This window comes from Caretta caretta, chromosome 1, assembly GCF_965140235.1.
Source record: "Caretta caretta isolate rCarCar2 chromosome 1, rCarCar1.hap1, whole genome shotgun sequence".
NCBI lineage: Eukaryota > Metazoa > Chordata > Testudines > Cheloniidae > Caretta > Caretta caretta.
In genome coordinates, this window is record NC_134206.1 from 80008445 (window position 1) to 80023326 (window position 14882).

Below are 14882 nucleotides of genomic sequence, written 5' to 3' on the forward strand. Positions count from 1 at the left end.
GGGCAGTGTTACTGCAAGAAACAGACCCCTTGTGATGATCTGTACCCCTCTGTTCATCCCTTTCACAGGATTACGATACATTTTATATAAAGTATGCCTTGTGAGGTACCATTTGAAAACTCATAATATGCTGTTCATTATTGTCCCGGTGAACTATTTGTGGTAACATTGTACGTAAAGTTATAAGATTCCTCTGTATGTTATTACTAAGACATGTTCCAAGTCTGGGGAACGGCCACAAACCAGTTCCCCAGAGACAAAAGACAAGATGACACCTCAGCCAGGTGTTAACAAAATCAAATGGCCACCTCGTTAAGTGGCCACTCTTTGGCAGAAAAGAGAGTGTGGGGTGGAAAAAAATCTACATCTTGACAAAGAAACAGCTTGGGATTCCCATCCACACAGACTTTGTCTGCTGAACCTCAGCTAAAGATGCTTCTCAAACAAGAGGAAGAACAGTAAGAAAGAAGAGCAGATGCCCCAAATCATCTCTCTCTACCCATGGCATCCACAACAGCTGAAGAACAAAGGAAGCAGCATTGTCCTGGGGGAGGGATACTGGCTGAAAGAAATTGAGCCAGTAAGACTGCTGAAACGTGATGAGAGAGACTTTGCTTTGAATTAACTTGGCCCGTTGTTAGGTATTAGATGCATTTTATTTTTAATTTTCTTGTAAACTGTTCTGATGCTTATATCTCATTACTTGTATTCATGTAAAATCTCCCTCTTTGTAGTTAATAAACTTGTTTTATTATTTATTCTAAACCAGTTGTGTTTAGATTGAAATGTTTGGGAAACTCCATTTGGGATAACAGGATTTGTGCATATCATTTTCTATTAATAAAATGATGTACTTTAGATAAGCTTGTATTGTCCAGAAGGGTGCTGGGCGATACAAGATGTACATTTCTGGGGAAAGCCCGAGTTTGGGAATTTGCTGGAGTTGCTCTGCAGTGTAATTCAAGAGGGGCTGGCTGCAGCACTTGTACACTATAACCAGGAGTAACTTACATGCTGAAGGCTATGTGGGAGTGGACCAGGAAAGGTAGCTCTCACAGGCAAGCAGTGTAAAAAGTACCCCAGGTTAGAGAGCTGAAGTGACACAGTGGTTCATCTGTCTAGATTGTACCCTAGGTATGTCATACACCCCCCCATAACCAACTCCACCCATGCACTTTTTAGTCCCATAAATTAAAATTTAGTCCACATAAATTTAGTCCACTCTGGTGGAAAGAAACTACAACACCTGGGATATAAAACTGTTAGCAATCAAGGCAGTGTTTGAAGAATGGCATCATATCCTTGAAAGTCAGCTTCCCAGTTCAGGTCCTTGCAGACCACAAGAACCCAGAATATCTCCATGTGGCCAGATATCTCAATTAGCATCAGATCCACTGGTCCTTCTTTTTTGCCCAGCATAACTTTTTGGTAACCTACCATCCAAGAGCCAGGAATTGAAAGGCAGATGAGTTGTCCTGCAATGATCAATATGTTGAGCCTGGCATAAAACCACTTTCCACGGTCCTCAAATCACCCAACTTTGTAAATGGAATAGTGGACAGAAGCCTGATGTCCTCCATTCAGTCCCTACTGCCTCATGATCTGTTCACCACTCAGATCCATCAAACCATGGATAATGTGGACATACAGTCCAACTCAGAGTTCTGGCTACAGGACAGGATCCTCTACTACAAGGAATGCAGTTATGTCCCAGAAGGACAGCCTAGACTCCAGATTTTAAAAATTTATCATGACAAACTGCTCGCCAGGCACTTTGGCTAGGCTAAAATGTGGGTCTTGAGTTTACAGAGATTTTGGTGGCCAGCTCTGAGCTCTTAAGTCAAGAAGTATGTAAAATCCTATGGCCTTTGTGCTTGAATCAAGAATCCATTAAGCCACTTGGTCTACTCCAACCCTTGCCCAGCCTGACCCAGATTTGGCCCTCTGTGTCTCTAGATTTTACCATGGAGCCCTGCTCTCATGGTTGCACATAGGCGCTAGTTCTGATCAACCTCCTGACCAAAGATATGCAGCGGGAAATGAAATGCACCAATTCCTACCTCCCAGGAAACAGCATACCTCTTTTTGGAAACGGTGTTCCAGTTCCACAGATTGCTGAGTGGTACTGAGTCAGATCAAGGCCCACAGTTCATCTCTTGCTTTTGGTGTGAATTTTTAAAACTTTTTGTCATAGACCCCCTTATCTCATTGGCGTATCACCCTTAGATTAACAGGCAGATTGAATGGGTCAATCAGACCCTTTAGCAATATCTCCGGTGCTTCCTGGACTACCTTCAAGATGATTGGGTGTCTCTGCTACTCTACATGGAGTTTTCATACAATAATGCAACTCATGCCTCCACACATTCTATGCCAACTATGGTTTACATCCATGCTTTCAGCCAACCATGCCCACAGGTTCCCCAGTACTTGTAGTGTTAGATCTGGTCACCGACCTGCACCAACTGCATAAGAACTCGGGGAACATTTATGGACCATTAAAGAAGCATATAAGCACTATGCCAACCAGAGCTGCTAGACCATCCTTGACCTCACCAAGGGGACATGGTCTTGCTGTTAACTTGGAACCTGAAATCACCTATCCATGAGCCAATTTGGATCACCAACTTAGCTCATTCCCAACCTTTGGAAAAATCACCCCGGTAATGTTCAAGTTGCAGCTACCTGAGTCATAGAAGAGTCATCTGGCATTCCATGTCTCCCTCCTCAAGCCCTACACAGAGAACCTATTCCTAGCTTTCTCCAACCCACGACCACTACCCATAGCTTACCAAGAGTAACAAGAATACTTGGTCCAGCAAATTTTTGACTCCCAGAAAGCTCATAGAATCATAGAATATCAGGGTTGAAAGGGACCTCAGGAGGTCATCTAGTCCAACTCCCTGCTCAAAGCAGGATCAATCCTCAACTAAATCATCCCAGCCAGGGCTTTGTCAAGCCTGACCTTAAAAGCTTCAAAGGAAGGAGATTCCACCACCTCCCTAGGTAACGCATTCCAGTGTTTCACCACCCTCCTAGTGAAAAAGTTTTTCCTAATATCCAACCTAAACCTCCCCCACTGCAACTTGAGACCATTACTCCTTGTTCGGTCATCTGCTACCACTGAGAACAGTCTAGAGCCATCCTCTTTGGAACCCCCTTTCAGGTAGTTGAAAGCAGCTATCAAATCGCCTCTCATTTTTCTCTTCCGCAGACTAAACAATCCCAGTTCCCTCAGCCTCTCCTCATAACTCATGTGTTCCAGTCCCCTAATCATTTTTGTTGCCCTCCGCTAGATTCTTTCCAATTTTTCCACATCCTTCTTGTAGTGTGGGGCCCAAAACTGGACACAGTACTCCAGATGAGGCCTCACCAATGTTGAATAGAGGGCAAAAAACACGTCCCTCGATCTGCTGGCAATGCCCCTACTTATACAGCCCAAAATGCCATTGGCCTTCTTGGCAACAAGGGCACACTGTTGACTCATATCCAGCTTCTCGTCCACTGTAACCCATAGGTCCTTTTCTGCAGAAATGCTGCCGAGCCATTCGGTCCCTAGTCTGTAGCGGTGCATGGGATTCTTCCGTCCTAAGTGCAGGACTCTGCACTTGTCCTTGTTGAAACTCATCAGATTTCTTTTGGCCCAATCCTCCAATTTGTCTAGAGCTCTCTGTATCCTATCCCTACCCTCCAGCGTATCTACCTCTCCTCCCAGTTTAGTGTCATCTGCAAACTTGCTGAGGGTGCAATCCACACCATCCTGCAGATTATTAATGAAGATATTGAACAAAACCAGCCCCAGGACCGACCCTTGGGGCACTCCGCTAGATACCGGCTGCCAACTAGACATGGAGCCATTGATCACTACCCATTGAGCCCGACAATCTAGCCAGCTTTCTATCCACCTTATAGTCCATTCACCAGCCCATACTTCTTTAACGTGCTGGCAAGAATACTGTGGGAGACCGTGTCAAAAGCTCTGCTAAAGTCAAGGAACAACACTTCCACTGCTTTCCTCTCATCCACAGAACCAGTTATCTCATCATAGAAGGCAATTAGATTAGTCAGGCATGACTTGCCCTTGGTGAATCCATGCTGACTGTTCCTGATCACTTTCCTCTCCTCTAAGTGCTTCAGAATTGATTCCTTGAGGACCTGCTCCATGATTTTTCCAGGGACTGAGGTGAGGCTGACTGGCCTGTAGTTCCCAGGATCCTCCTTCTTCCCTTTTTTAAAGATGGGCACTACATTAGCCTTTTTCCAGTCATCCGGGACTTCCCCCGATTGCCATGAGTTTTCAAAGATAATGGCCAATGGCTCTGCAATCACATCCGCCAACTCTTTTAGCACTCTCGGATGCAGCACATCCGGCCCCATGGACTTGTGCTTGTCCAGCTTTTTTAAATAGTCCTGAACCACTTCTTTCTCCACAGAGGGCTGGTCACCTCCTCCCCATGCTGTGCTGCCCAGTACAGTAGTCTGGAAGCTGACCTTGTTCATAAAGACAGAGGCAAAAAAAGCATTGAGTACATTAGCTTTTTCCACTTCCTCTGTCACTAGGTAGCCTCCCTCATTCAGTAAGGGGCCCACACTTTCCTTGACTTTCTTCTTGTTGCTAACATACCTTAAGAAACCCTTCTTGTTACGCTTAACATTTCTTGCTAGCTGCAACTCCAGGTGTGATTTGGCCTTCCTGATTTCACTCCTGCAGGCCCAAACAATATTTTTATACTCTTCCCTGGTCATTTGTCCAATCTTCCACTTCTTGTAAGCTTTTTTTTTGTGTTTAAGATCAGCAAGGATTTAATGAGTTAATATGTTTTATGCGGCCTTGGAGGTCTTGGTTTTCTGCAGTTTCCAGTGCTCAGTAATAGTCAGGTTCTTGAATCTGGCCAGAGAGATGATCATTTCACTAAGTGATATTATCAGCTGTTCGAGGATGTCTTTTTTGTCTCTTCACAGTGCACTGGTTGTTTTCTGTGCAGACACCACCATAGTTTACTGAGGATTTTATGAGTGGAAGCAGCTCAGATATTTGAGAAAAATGGAGGCGGAGTTACCAGGCACCTTGTCCTTATATGTATAAATATTTTATGCATGTGTACAAAAAATATCACAGAGAACAGTCTGAATATCCTCAGGCAGAAAATAGTCTGATTAATCCACATTGCCTTGCTCCATTACCAGTTTCTTCAAATGATCACGCAGATAAGATTCAGAGGCTCACTGATTATCTTTGTATGCCATAGGAATGTGAGAAACTTGAACTCCTGTTGACTGTCTATCCCTGGTAGAATATGCAGTATCTTGCATTGATTAAAATGTCCATGCATGTCATGTCATGTCATGATTCCTTGAATGTCCATGGTTGTCTGGGTCCACCGGCTACCTATGATTCTGAACCCTGCCCACTGTGTACGCACAAAGCCAGAGGTGCCTTTATTGACAAACATAATCCATGCTTTGATTTGCATGGGGCAGGGGCAGTGAGCATCCTCAGACATGTGGAGGTCTGCACTCCTCCTCAGAAGCCGTCCCTTGTCAGTACAAATTATCTCTCTCTTTCTCTGTCCAAGATTATTGAGCATCGTGTTAACAAATGACACAGGTTAAAAAACCAGGTGTTGTGTCTGGTTACACATTTTCAGTGGAAACTCACTTGTTGGAATTAGCCTGAAAATATTACTGGAAAGCACCTACATATTATGTGCAGGCTGCACCTTTATTTTTCCTGCAAAAATACCACATGCCCTCATGACCACAAGATTCAGCGACTGTGTTTCCCTTTTAGTAGAACTGACAGCAGAGTTCCTTTGCTGCTTACAGCTATCCATAATGCCAACTGCAGTAGCATGCCTGCTCTCATGGTTGAATACCCATGATCATGTTATCCCCCTGGTTTCTTTATGCTGGCTGCCTATCAAGTGAAGGACTGATTCATTGAGCCACTAGAACTCTTAATGGTGTAGGCCCTGGCTATATGCAAGACCGTCACCTCACCCCTGATTTGTATCAGGGCCCTGACGGAAATGTAACTTTAGGTCAACAGGTAGTCTACTTTGGTTGTGGTAGCTCCTACGGCATGAAACTCACTCTCCCTAGATATATGTCTAAGTTCAGCTTTCCTCGTCTTTCAAAAAAATCTGAAAACACGTTTTTTCCCAGTGGTATTTGCAGTTTTAATTACTGTCAGTTCCTGAGCAGCATCCCACTCTTTTTTGTTGAAGCCACATTATTTAGCTTTTCGAATATTCTGTTTTGATAGTGGCGGGATTTAACAGCATTGTAACTGGAATTGCTTGCTCAGTCTCCCAAGCACTTCAGCGGTGGCACTTCATAAATAAAATGACTACCCACTATTATATCCCTGTTATTATTTGAATTTTAAGGATACGATGATGCTTCCCCAAATTAATTTTTTATTTTTGTAAAAACTTGTAATGCTATTTATTCACACGCACCCCTCTCAAGAATGCACATATTACAATTCAAAGTTCACCTGAATATTTTGTATGGCTTTGGTAAAGATTTTGGGTGAGTCGTCTTTGCCATCCATACCCTAATCCATCTAGGATCTTACTGGCCAAAACTAGCACCCTGAATTGCTCTCAGATGCAGCTGGAAAGTTGTGTAATGTGTCTATACGGAGCTGACCCACTGGGAGAAGGCCTGCATTTAGCACTAGGCAAAGCTTTTAAGTAATCTTTAAAAGTAGCCCTGATAACATGAGACATTCTGTTTCACTGTTTCTAAGGTCAGGTCTACACTTAAAAGGCTGCAGTGCTTTAGTGAAGATGCTACCTATGCCAATGGTAGGGCTTCTCCCACTGGCATATGTAATCCACCTGTCAAGGCTGAATCCCCACTTGGAGTGCAGAAGGTGGGGGCCCGCAAGGATTCTAAAAATTAATATTGGCCACTCCAGGCTTGTATTAAACTCCCAAGGTTACAGCTTTTCTCTGATCGTGGCTTGGTAAACGCCACCACCACCAGTGGCGTAACTAGGGGGGGAGCGGCCGCTCCCCCACTAAGCAAAAGTGGCGCCTGGTCAATGTCTTGGCACCTTTTAAATTTTCCCCCGTTGAGAGAACAGGGGGAGCTTCCGATCCAAAAAAAAGGCGCCACCCGCTGCGGTGCTTTTACTCACCCGGCGGAGCTCCGGGTCTTCGGCGGCACCTCGGCGGCAGGACCTTCAGTGCCGAAGGCACCCGGAGCGAGTGAGGGCCCGCCGCTGGAGCGCCGCTGGGTGAGTAAAAGCACCGCAGCGGATGGCGCCTTTTTTTTTTTGGATCACTCCCCCTGGCTACGCAGCTGACCACCACCCAAATGCAAAAAAAAAAAAAAACAACCCTTGGACCCAGGAAGGAGCACCTGGGAATTCCTCCCTGTGGGGTACCCTCAAGCCCTTTCACCTCCTCACCCCCTCCAGGGAAGAGCTAAGAAAGAAAACAAAGGAAATTAGCTGTGCTACCAGCGAATCAAACAACGTGCACAAACCTCTTAGGACACCAAAAATCCAATCCTCTTCTTAAAAAAGGTAAATTTTATGAAAAACAGAAAGGAAAAATACACATCTGGAACTTAGGCTTTTGCTAGATTTTAAAAGAGCAATTCCAAAAAATTAAGCACCCAAACTAGCTTTCTTGGGGATTGAGTTTAAAGGTTACAAGCAAACAAAAGCATCAAGGGTTAGCACAGAGGAGATCCACAAGCCAAAATAAATAAACCTGATTGTGTCTAACTAAACATTCCCTATCCAAATACTTTCTTCTAGGTAATGGAAAATACTTTTTAATTCCTAGTTCAAACCTTACACAGCATTCCTGCTTATAGCATTGCTGCTCCGTGTCCCTCCAGCCCAAAGAACAACAGACAAAGGGAAAGTTTCTTTCCCAACTTTAAAAAGTTCTTTCTTCCCATCCGCTCTTTTGGTCAGGTGCCCATTCCTTTTCTTTTAGCTGTGGGCTTGTTAACCCTTTACGGGTAAAGAAAGCAGAGAACAGACACCAAGAGGGATTTTACAGCTAACTAGCTGTCTGGGTGTCCATAAGGGTGCTACCCCCTCCGCCGCTTCAGTTATCACACCACCTCCCTGAGAGGCAGTAGCTATGTCAATGGGAGAAGCCCTCCCTGTGACAAAGCACTTTCTACACTGGGAAATCGGATGGTATAATTGAATCACAGACGTAAGTTGCTAGCGTAGACAAAGTTTAAGAGATCTACCATTTAGAACTCTTGTGTTAAAATGTTTAGATTTAAATGTGTGATTAGGTAATATGAGAATGTTAGGCCCTGGTCCTGAAAACTATTCATTAACATGCATAGTTCCATCAGTTTAAAGGGGGGCTGGGGGGAAACAACCATTAATAAGACAAGAGAACCAACTGAGGTTGAAAAGTTCCACATTTATTCAAGAAGAATGCTCATTGACTTCAAGGGGTTTACTCATGAGAGTAAGGTCAATCCCTAAATTTATATCCACTTTTCATAATATAATGTGATCTGGGACTGTCACACCTAAATTAGCTTTGATTTTAATCCTTGATAGTTTTGTGACACTGAAGTTTCTTATCAGGGTTTACTCTATAAACCCTTGAATTTTTCCTATTATAAATGTAACATGCAATGTACAGCGACACTCAAACCAGAACCCCAGACCTTGGGAAATCCAGATTCAAATCCAGTCCTTGAAGTTTGAATCCATCTCTGTAATGGATCTGAACCAGAAGAATGAATCAAACATTCCTAACCTTTGAGAAGTTTCAAATTCTGATCTGAATCTGGATCTTAACTTCATGGTTTGGGTTATCTCTAATCTAATACAAAACATTTAGCTACAGAAGAATTTTCTATCAGATTCAAGGATTGTCTCATGTAGCCACCACAGAGTACAGTATGTGAGCATTCCTGAGCTATTGCCTCATGCCCAGGGTATGTTGTGAGTAATGGTTTTTAAAATGAAAGGCAAGTCTTTGCTGGAGACCTGGCATCATGCCACTATTCCAGAAACCATTAAAAATGGTCTTCTTGGAAAATTAATAAATAAAAAATCATTACTGCACACATTGCTAAATGCCACAATGTTCTGCTGTACAATCTAGCACTGTGGCAGGTTGGCTGAGGAGTGTGTGTATCCATTCTGAGTCTATGCTCTGTAAGCCTAAGTCTGGGTTTACATTATGTAAGTCTGCTGACTTCCTAGTTATTTCTGATTTACACTTATGTCAATGAAAGCAGATGCAGCCCCGCCTGCTTAGTTGATCCAGTCAGATGAATTGTCACATTTCTGAAATAGGCAAAAATTATTCTTCTTCTTATGAACAAGCAGTGGGATGGTGAGACTCCATAAACCTAGTAGGCCAAATATTAGGCCTCCCTGCCTTAGGTGTCCCTTTAATTTCTGTTGCCACCAGCCTCTGATAAAAGTCGTCACTTTCATTCCAAGACACAACAGTTTTACCATTAGCAAACATGGTGCACCTTTCCCCTGGCAACACAGATACACAGGCTACGATTTGTCAGCCTGCATTTAAACAAAAATCACTTCCAGTCCCAGCTGACAAGAACTGCCTATTTAACTCAGGCTCCTGCTGTTTCCCCATCAATCTCTCCATGGTTACAGCAGAAGCCTTCCTGTTTTTTTAACTCCATAAACTCCTCATGCTACTTCTCCCCTTTCAAATCCCCGTCTTCTTGGGCAAGTGAAAAGTCTTTAGCTTTGAGGGGTGTTCTGATCCCTTTTAATGTCTATTTTTTATTTTAAATTTAAGAACTGCCTGGCCACTGCTGCCCGTGCCATCATTCCACTGCAGCACTCAGTTGTCTTCCTGGGAAACTGTATATACATGCAATGATTGGAGCCAGGCTCGCGTCAGGCACAGTGAGCTTGACCGCCTCTTCATTTTTGCTACATGCCTAGTAGTGAGTTACACTGCTACACATAAGACAAACGTTAGCTCCCTTTTGCAATGAAAAGAAAACCTTTACTGGATATCTGGCTGTGTGCCTGTGTGCCCTGGTCCATGCAATAGGTGCTTTGGATAATGCTTGTGGAAGAACAGACTGGATTCATATCATACAACATGTGCTTGTTCTAAAAGAACACATGGCAAATGTATTGCCGATATGGAATTCCGAGAGGGGAACATTATGTGACTAATGCCCTAATCCAGAAGGTAATAGAAAGGGTACTTCGCATTCACATCCAGCCAGGTATATTGTCTCAGTTTTCTTACTCTGGAAGGAAATGAGATTCAGTGAGCATTTTGCATTTCTACCCTAATGAGAAATAATCTGGGGGAGAAAATAATTCTTGAATATCATGCGTTATTGCTTTCTTCCAGATGGACTCAGCTGAGCTTTTGGCTTTTCTCAAAGTGGCCAGAAAAATCTAAAGAGTCAAACTGATGGTAAACTTAGAGCCTTCCTAAATAAATTCATACAGCTGCTCCCAAGTTGCTAAGATGTAAAGGAACAAGGACACTGAAATCAGTGGAAGTTGGGAGCCTAAATACCTTTGTGGATCTGGACCTGAATGACAAATATACTTTAATATGCTCCCTAAATGCCCTAGAAATGACTCAGAAATAAAGAGAAGATATAAAAATCATAATGTTTTGATATTTTATTAGAATCTCAGCTATAAAGACAGATACGTGAGTGGGAATACTGCATGATTTACAATATGGAAGATGTGACTGATTGCAGTTTTTACAAGTGATTATTGTGCATTTCTCTATGGTCCTGACATATAAACAGAGACACTAGCTTTGCTCTGCAAAAACAGGTGACTAAATTTAGTGAGCACAGGGAAATCCTGTCTAGTGCGCACATGCTCTTTGAAAATGGAAAACTTCTCTTTGGAGCCATATATGCACTGATTTTATTCAATACATGCATTGAGGATAGTATATGGCCCAAGCCTGACAGACTTGCAAGCTTGGAAAAGTGTGACTGAAGAAAGTAGTTAATACTATGTTTGCTGCCTTTCCTGTTCTTGCTTCACGCTAGCCTAGAAAGTTAGCTCTTACGTTTTAGAGGCTCATTTCATGCCCTCCCCTCTTGTCCAGGTAGCAAAGTGCTACTGCTAGTTTTTGAACATTTCAAACCACACCCTGCCCAATTCTCTCTTCTTTCATTATTTTCCCTTGACCCAACTGGAGGTGTATTATAAGAGAAAGTAAGATGTAATTGAAGCTTATGCCTTTGTGCACCTCAAGCTGTACATTTTAAATATACCTCAACCTACAACATATACATGAAATGTAGGCACAGTTGCAGGGTAATTCTAATATACAGTGCATCTAAACAATAAAATTAGATGCACTGTATATTAGAATTAGATGCAGCTCAGAAAGCAATTAGATGCAGCTCAGAAAGCATCAGGCCTCTGACTTAGTGTCTCCCTCATTTCTTGGTCTTCAAGCTTGATTATATTAAACATCTCCCCACCCAACAACTTTAATAAAAACATGGAAAATGCTACATAGAGAAATAACCCAGCCCCAGATTGCCCATTCACTGAGAGACCCTCATGGGCCAGAGAGCAAGCAAAGTCCTTGAAATTGTCCTCATGCAGCTCTGTGTGAATTTTCTCCTTAAAGGGAAGGAGTTGGCAGATATTAGCTGAATCCTGATGATTCATGGGAAAGGCTCCCCTTAGGACCATGTAGGTGCCATCCATTCAGCTTCTGCCTCTGCTTGCTGGCTCCTTTACCACCTGGCAGCATGTAGCACCTGCAAAAGCCATTTTTCCATTGACTAGGCCCCCTGTGGCTGCTCAGTGATAGCCAGAGAGGACACTGGTGGATAATACAGCTCTTAGAATTTGCCTGAAAACACAGCAAGATAAACAAGGAGAGTGCAATGGACTGTGGCCAGTCCCATGCTCCTGCTGCTTGCTCCACAACTAAAAGTCAGCAGAGCCCCTTATAGAGTCGAGACAGGAGTCTCCTACACTACTATGCAGAGGAGGTGGTCTTGTCCTCAACTGAGAAAGACCTTATGATCCAGATTCCTACTCTCCTGTGAGAGTTCAGTTCTGTAGAGACAATGGTTACTCTGCATGAGGCCAAACATTATCTGTCAGTCTTCAAGGAAGCATGCAAGTCAGAACTGAAATCCATTCTGTTTCCCACAGCAGAAAATGTACACAGCCTTGAGTCTCATTTGTTTACATTCATTGGCTATTAGATCATTAGAATGTATTTGCAGAGGCTGAGCTGTTTTCCACAGATATTCAGAAAAGAAAGAAGGCAAAAGGACATTTCCAAGAGGCAACAAAGGATGTGAACTTTAAAAGATCTGAAATGTTTTTTTTAATTATATCAAATGGTTACTGCGGAAATGCCAATAACACCATCATCCCTACCACTGCAGCCCTAATTCGGAGCTCACATACATGGGCTGGACACCAGCACAACTCCTCTGACTGCAGTGGAGTAACTCCTGACATGCACAGAGCAGAAGCAGGACTTGACTGACTAGTGTAAAGACTACAACATAAGAAAATAAGAATGGCCATACTGGGTCCTTCATCCTCCAAACTGGGCGGTGATTTGAGTCTGATACTTTAACCGCTACAGAGATCACCAAAAAAGCAAGCTGAATACTCATTCCCCACCCTCCCACCTTCTAAGTGGCAGAGGTGTTGAAAATGGGCACCCCAGTAAGATAAACCAGGGCCATGCAAAAACCCTCTGCTGTGAATTCACGTGCTTTGGGTGAACTTTTACTGGCAGTTTCACTTCCCCTGTGTTCCTAGCCCCAAGATGCACTGGATGGAAATGTTGGTTTTATATGAACGCTGAGAATACATGCTAGTTTGATCATGAAACCAGCCGCTTTGCCATAGCCCTGAGACACCCCCACCAACACATATCCTTCACTTCTCACACAGTGATATTTTCAGCTGGCAGCCAGCTTCACGCTTCTCTTCTGCCAGGATCTTCAGAGCACCAGCCTGTCTATCCCCAATTCAGACTTGTAACTAGGAAATGCTGCTCTTGTCTCAAAGCAGTTTTAAAAAGACCATTTACTTTGTACTGGCGCCCGATGTATCCCAAAATGTACTACACAGTCATGAGGAATCCTTGCTCACATTCAGACTTTTGAATGCTTAATCAGAGCTTGTTCAAACTACCCCACCTTTTCCAGTTTGAAACATTGGTCCAAAACCACCACAAAGCCCCTTTTCTCCCAGTGCATCTGCACTTATGTTTCAGACTCCAGTAGAACAATACATCAGCAGTGCAGAGGTTGGTGAAAGTGAAAATGTTACATGACATTTTTCAAACCTCAAAAACAGCCTAATTCACATTTGGGGAAAACCTGAATCAGTTCTTATTGTATCTGAACCTAGAAGTCCAAACAAAACAGCACATATGTAGCGCCCCCTCTCCACCCGGTTATCTTCTTTAATGCCAATCTGCTTACAGGCTTTGATGGACAGGTCTGGGTTCTTCTGGATCCCACCACCCATTCAGCAGGGTGTATCTTTATTTTTTCCTATTAATTTATTTGGTAGTGCCTTCACCCCCCTTGCTCCTTCCTGGCAGGGTCACCAGGGCAGCTTGGGAGGAAAATTCTCACCACAGTGTAATCCCCACTTACTTGCCAGATAGTTGGAGACTTCCAAGAAATAACACAAACACATACAATATATTCAACACAATAATTATATTAAAACAGGAGACAAATATAATTTAACAGGGTAAAACACTATTTTTAGGTTCACCACTGCCCACACTGCTAATACCTGTGACTTGATGTAGCAAATGTAAAATTAGTGTCCCATTGGTACGCGTACTTTGTTGGGGCCCTTGATGACCTATGACCACAAAATTCTTCTCTGCAGTGATTTAGCAGTGTGGCTGACTGGGTTCAGTACAGCCCAAAAGACTCAAAAGTGGGAGAAGGTGCTAACTCCCTCCACAGGTTTAATATGCAGCAGGTTATAAAATCCCCAAACCCTTACTCCCTGGCTTGAGGACAAAGTTCAGGGAGTAAGGGGTCCCCAAAACAAACTCTCTAACTAAAAGATGGTGCACTCACAAACTCCATGAATGATCCTTGGGTTCAGAGATGACTCTGGACTCCTCAGTCACTGGAGAGGGGCTGATCTCTGCTGGCAGGGATCCTCCTCAGGCAGGAATTGGGCTGCGTCGGTCCCAGGATTTCCCCTCACCACAAAGGGGTGCAGGGCTGAAGGTGTAGATTACACAACTACACTAACATCCAAATGGTAGCCTCCTAGCCTAGCCTCCATTCATTCACTCAGCAGGCAGCTCCCTGGACTAGCAGCCAGAGCAGAGCTGACCATGTGGTGACTGGTCTCACCTAGGGAGCTGGAGGGTGAACTCAGCCTGGCTGGGAAGTTTCCCAGCAAACACTACAAATTGTGAATCATCAGCAGGGAAGGAAAAACCCAGGGGAGGGATCTGCTGTCAGGTCGCTAGAGACCTGTTCTCGGGGGAACCCTGCATGCAGTCCTCGGACTTACCAGCTCCCCATGCAGCCAATCCTGCCCTTGCCCTGGCTGGCTCCACAGTGACTCAAAAATGGCTTCTCCCCTTTCCTGAACTCCCTGGGAAGGGCATCTCACTCCCTATTGGTTGCCAGGCAGACTCTGAGTCTGCCTTGGCTCCCCCTCCCTACCAGGAGCTGCCAGCAGACAGAGGAATCTAGGTAATCTTAAAATGCAGCTGTTACCCCGCAGAACGAAACATATAAACTATTTTAATCATTGTTCTTAAGCTAAGATAAGAAGTAAGGACAACAACAAGAACAACTCTTGGCTGTTTCTGAAAGAAAAAACCTCCATCCTCATTCCTTAAATGTAGACACTCATTCTAATTTGTTCAAGGATGAATGGGAAAGTATAC

At 43.7% G+C, this 14882-nt stretch overlaps 1 long non-coding RNA gene across 1 annotated transcript in view; it reads right to left on the bottom strand.

The window, feature by feature from the left end:
* LOC142072367 (uncharacterized) overlaps nucleotides 1-14538 on the bottom strand; it is a 230362-nt gene extending 215824 nt beyond the window's left edge. The window contains exon 1 of the long non-coding RNA XR_012668769.1: nucleotides 14501-14538. This is a non-coding gene — a long non-coding RNA (uncharacterized LOC142072367). The remainder of the gene's footprint in view (nucleotides 1-14500) is intronic.
* Nucleotides 14539-14882: the final 344 nt, after the last annotated feature.